The sequence below is a fragment of the Pyxicephalus adspersus genome, chromosome 8 (genome assembly GCF_032062135.1).
Source record: "Pyxicephalus adspersus chromosome 8, UCB_Pads_2.0, whole genome shotgun sequence".
Taxonomy (NCBI): Eukaryota; Metazoa; Chordata; class Amphibia; order Anura; family Pyxicephalidae; genus Pyxicephalus; species Pyxicephalus adspersus.
The window spans coordinates 1,249,671-1,255,642 of NC_092865.1; positions in this window are offsets into that span (position 1 = coordinate 1,249,671).

Here is a 5,972-nt window from a genome sequence, read left to right on the forward strand (position 1 = left end):
ACCCAGCACAGGGATGGTGGGAGCCCATCATAATGGGCACAGCAGGGGTACAGACCCAGGAACCCAGCACAGGGATGAGGATGGATCTTTCATAATAAACCCGTTCTGGGTGTGTTGGCATTGCTCGTTCTGGTGGTAGACACAAGGGTTGCAGTTGATCCGGTTGTCCTTGGTGGATGGTCGGCGGGAGGCTCCACACATGAAAGTAATTCTGGGCCCCGTTGGAGACATCTGCTTTTATTTTAGGTCAGCCCGTAAAGCGGAGTCTTCCGATATTTATAGGCCGGGGTTGGCATTAGCGGTTACACTCTGCTGACCTCAGCGCATTTCCCAGCCACCCACACGGCGGATTGTGCCCAGCTCTCACACGCTGCACCGAACTGCACTGGGACTTCAGGCTGAGTATTAATGGTGCAATGTGTGTGTGTGGGTGGGGGAGGGAAATGGGGGGTGTTAGGACCTCTGGCAGAATTTTGGCAACAACCCCAAAAAGAACCACTCAGTCCTCTGAGATATCCTGTTGTGTCACCAGGACTGGAAATGAGGGAAAATCTCAGCAATGGGGACCCAGCAGAAATATAATGATTGAATCCTTGAATATGGGACGTAGCAGCATGTAACGGGAGGGCCGGGATGTACTGGTGGGTACTTACCTGCTATCCATGCAAATAAAACCCTGATTTGCATAAAGTAATAATCCCCCCTCCAAGAAAATGAGCAATTAACTCTAACAGTGCTCTAACTCTAACGGGGGGAGGGGGAGGGGCTTCAAATGGAGGTCTAAGATGGTGGTAAATATTATTGATTCTCACAATATCGGTGGTGGAAGACTCTATGATGGGATCCTCTCAGCCCCCTCTGTTGGCCCCGGCTGGAATTTCATCTTATGGCTGGAAGAGGAACCTCACCCTCCTGTCACATGACTCTGCTGTGCAACCTCCTCCTTACACTCCATTTATGGAAGTGAACCTGCAGCGGCCTCAGGTCTGAGCTTCTCAGTTATTGGACGCCTAGTTAAGGGCTGACAGTCACGTGATCTGAATCTTCAAATGGTTAAGCGTCCCCGTACCATATGACCACAGCCAGCCACTCATTGATTAATTGATTTGTGATTCTGCTCAATGCTCAATGAACATCTAATTACCTCTGATGGGATCAGGAAGGAATTATTTTCCCCTGTCCCCAAATTGTACCCGGGTTATTTTTGCCTTCCTCTGGACTAACTATGTCTTTTAGGGTTTTATATCCGGGATATGTTTATTAGTAAACATTAGTGATTGAACATGATGAACTTATGTCTTTTTTCAACCTGATCTACTATGTTTTGGTGACATCTCTGCTAGAAATGATAATTTAACTTTACTTGTTCTTCTTATCTGAACTTTTTATTTTATAATTGTGTTCCTATAACAGGAAGTGCCTAAACAAGGATATTCATGGCAGGATCACCAGGGATTATTATAATGAATCAACTGATCGATATTACATTCGGGGTCACCATCATATCCAATATGAAATCTCTGTCTGTGATTGGCCTTCAGTGATTATGGATTGTATTGTGATTGGCTGTAACACCAAAAGTGATTTCACTTCGACGATCAGCCAATCACCAAAAATTAAAAATATCCAGATATCAATAATGACCAATAGGAATCTTTCTTGATTAGTGGTCTCGTCCAATCTATCGCAGACTGCAGATATAAAGATGATTGGATCAGATCTGTGAGATCGGAGGGGAGAGCTCAGCTTTACCACAAGGGGCCCCAGCAAAAGGCTTCCTGGGGGCCCCTCAGGGTGGTTTGCACCGAGCCGTAAAGCCGCAGCCAGAAAGACAAATATACAAAAGACGCTCGGCAGGGACACCCCACAGATTGTTCTGGAAAAATCGGAAGGAAGAGCCAATGGCGTGACCCCAGCACCGACCACACACTGTGCAACCCCGACTGGGGACACCGGACAGAGAGCCACAATCATCAATACAAATGATCAGATTGGAATCGGTTGGAAGATTTCTAATATAGAAACAATTATTCTGAGATCTCAGAAACAAGAGAACTGGTCTGATATGAAGCCCAACGTCAGCATAATCACAATCAGAGGACTCAGCAACCAAACGAGGAAAATCAAATGTGCGAATCCAGATACAGAGCAGAAAAAGAGAACCTGTCATCAGATATACTGAGTCATGTGTCAGGGTGACACCTACTGGTGTTATTACCCCTCATAGAGATCACGTGACTCCCCCTGACAATGCCATGTGCTTTTCTCTCCAGAAGGACAGAGCCATCTTTGTTCGGGCATCATCTGGGGTGACCATCCCCTTACTGGCCAAGAGGTGACCCCATTATGTAAATCCCGCTTCCCCATACACAAATATCTGACACAGATCAGCCCCTTCTGCTGTCTCACCTTGTGAATGGATACAAAGTTACAATCTTATCACTGGGGGAGAGGAGACTGAGGAAATGCTTCCTCTTACCTTCAGCAGACAGGTAACACAATCATGTGACTCCTGCGGCCTCCTTGCAGCCACTTGCTATCGGTATGCACCGGCGATGGCCCTGTCTCATTTCTCCGGGCCAGTTTCCTGATGGTGACAACAGTCGGCCACATTTGTGTAATGTTTGATGAAACTGGGGACAGGAATAGAGTGTTGTCACCCTATCACAGGAAGTGCCTGAACCTCCATGGCAGGATCACCGGGGATTACCGTATTGAATCACATGGCTCTTATGGCTCTATGGCTGGGATTCTTCATATACACGTGGCGGAGGTGACACCACAGGTCCAGCCATCATGTGGAAGGGCCACTCGCCCTCCTAGGGCCAGGTCACAGAGCTCAGGCAGTGATGGGGTTAATGCAGCACGCTCAGCCACCCAGGACTGATTCTAATAATGCATTATGTTCGTCCTTTGTCCCGCCATGAATGGCTCCTTTAAGATTTTTGGGGGTCTTTTGTTTACTCTTTTTGTTGTGTGTTGTGTAGCGGGAAGGGGGGGTGGCAGGTGGCTGGAGGGGGGGGGGGCAGCTCACAATCCCCTTACTCCCCCCCACCATTGCTCTCACAAAGTTACAAAATAAGCCCTAGCAATGTTTGCTAACATTCCGCCCGCCAAATCCACCCACCGGTGACGCAACCCGGGAACATCGGAAACCAAAATCACTGCAGGGACACGGGGGCATGAAGACATCACACCTGAAATTGGGACTGTCAGAGCTGCCATAAGGGTAAAACATTTGGGGCCGGTGCAGATCGCAGCAATGCGTAATATTAAGGTGTTGTAATGGACGGACTGGCGATGCAATAAAACGTCTAAGGAAATGAACATTGTCGCATTTTTTTCTGATGCAGCACAGTGTCCCCATGAGTTTTGGTGTTGCAGGCAGTTGTGTTGGCTAACTTGCCACAGAGCTCCAGTGCAAAATGTGGCTGCAAGACGCTAATACATATAAATACTTTTATGTGCGGTATGGTAATACATGCGATAATGCAATGCACCTCCGCTGACCTCATCTGAGGGCCCGATCACATGACACAACTCATTTTACCTGCACTGCAATATAAAAACTTGTTCATCATAAACAACAGTTCACATTTTTTCCTGTGGTCCCCCAGTGCTGATGCATTTGGCTGTTCCGTATTGGCGTTGTCACACATGTACCCGTGTTTTGCACACGCTGTGATGGCTACACGTATCTATGAATGGGTACAGCGGGGATTTAAAGGGGAACTCTTACAAAAAGAACTAATGCACATGCAGCAGATCCCAAATTGCAGTAACTGAAGCTGGCAGATCAGCATTTTTTTGGTGCAATTTGTGGCCTCTCACATGATGATAAAATGCTGAGCTAGGACGCACCTTGGCATTAGGGGGCCTTGTGGTACCGCATGCCCTCCTGCGCATGTTACTGCACTGCTTATAATGCATGATAGTGCTATTTATGTACTGATAGTACAGCGCACCAAACGCATTGGAAAGAAATCTTGCATATCATTTGGAGGAGAACTTTGGCATCATTGTAAGATTGTAAGCTCTTCAGGTCAAGGTCATCTCCTCCTCCTGTGTCACTGTCTGTCTTTTGCAACCCCTAATGTACAGCGCTGTGTAATGTGTTGGCGCTATATAAATCCTGTTTAATAATAATAATTAATATTATTAATAATAGCTAGTTGATCTCCTTCAACCCCTGGTGATCCTCAGAATGCGTAGGTGCTGCAAAATCTTGCCAAATGCACCAGTCTATTCTCAGTAAAGAGGACCTGTTGTGTTCAACACTCATTCAACCCAATGGACATGGATTCCCAGCCTGCGAAGTGCCAGGGCCAATCTGCTCATTGGTAACATGCGACTTGCCAATTGTGCTGGATATTTCTGTAAAGAGGACCTGTCGTGTTCTGCACTTATTTAGCACACGCCTGGCACCCCACATGGCGCTCCGACTTGATGTCACATGGGACACGCCAACCTCAATGGGCCCCTTATTTTGCTCTCTGGGGCCAATGGCTCTGCGGGTCCCAGGAGCCTCGTTAGCTCTCCCTTCTCCCGGCCACCCACACTGCACTTGGCACCCAGGTAACCCACCCAGGACAATGATCCACCCTTTCACTGCTGGAAGCCACGGCAGAGCCTGCAATTACTGTAATGATGAATGCGGTGGGGTGTCAGCAGAGGATATACATACAGGATAAAACATGCAGTAAATGAACAATTAGACGGCCCTGTGTCCCCGCTCCTCTCCTCCTGTGTTCCCTGCTGCCTCCCAATTTGTAACTCGCTGGGTGGTCTCCCCCCTCCCGCCTCAAACACTGATTACACTGTCAATGGCCACAGGAAGTGGGGGAGGGCGGCAGGCAGGGTGTGAGAGAGGTGAGCGCGGCCTGTTTAACCGGCTCCTGTTCTGCGAATATCAATATAAAATAATTTAATGGGCCCGATTACCCGGGAAAGAGCTGATTCTGCAGTGCAACTTAACCAGGCCCAAATAGGATGTCAATGGAATGGAAACAGCGCTGGAAATTATTATTATTATGATACAGTATTGTTAAAGTGCCAACATATTAGGCATCACTGTACAAAGCCTATAGTCATGTGACTAGCTGTCCTTCTAAGGGACTCACAATCTAATGTCCCTACCATAGTCATATGTCATTATTACAGTCTAAGGTCAATTTTGGGGGAAGCCAAATAACCTAACTGCATGTTTTTGGAATGCAAGAGGAAACCAGAGTACCAGGAGGAAACCCACCCAAACACGGGGAGAACCTGCAAACTCCATGCAGATAGTGTCCTGGCCGAGATTCCAACCTGGGACCCAGGTTCATATGATCCATCCACTTGTGAAATACTATAGGTGTCACCCCCCTTCCCCCCCATTGGATGACGATTCATAAATGACGATTCATAAGAAGACGAATTGCATGTTCACCAGAAAAAGTGCTCAAAATTGCATTTTTTCCTCAGTCTGAACAGCAAAATTTTTTATATAGAGAATTAAGGGCCTCCGAGCCATACAGGACAATGACATCATCCCAGAACCCTTTTATTTCTAATTGCCGCCTTAGGAAGTAGCTGCAGTGAGTCACAAAACCCTAAAGCTGAGATTACCATGGCAGTTATAATGCGGACTGATGGTGAATAGTGAATCCAGCCAGGTAAATGTGGCTTCTGTGGTGAAATATGAGGAAAGGAGAGATGCCAGGGGTGCCATGCGTCTGACAACAATGGGGCTGACCATTCATTTAACAAATACAGTTTGACTGCTGGTTTCAGAATCCTTTGAACAGAACAGGTAAATGTAGAACAGCCAGATTGTGACCGCCTGATAGGGAAAGTGATGTCATTGGTGATCTGGGTACAATGACCTCCAACATGCTTCGTATGGGGGAGCTGTGCATTATGGGAAAAAGCTGGTTTAGGGAGGGCAGCAGGATGCAATATGGGAGGAAGTGGACCGGAGTAAGCAGCAGGGG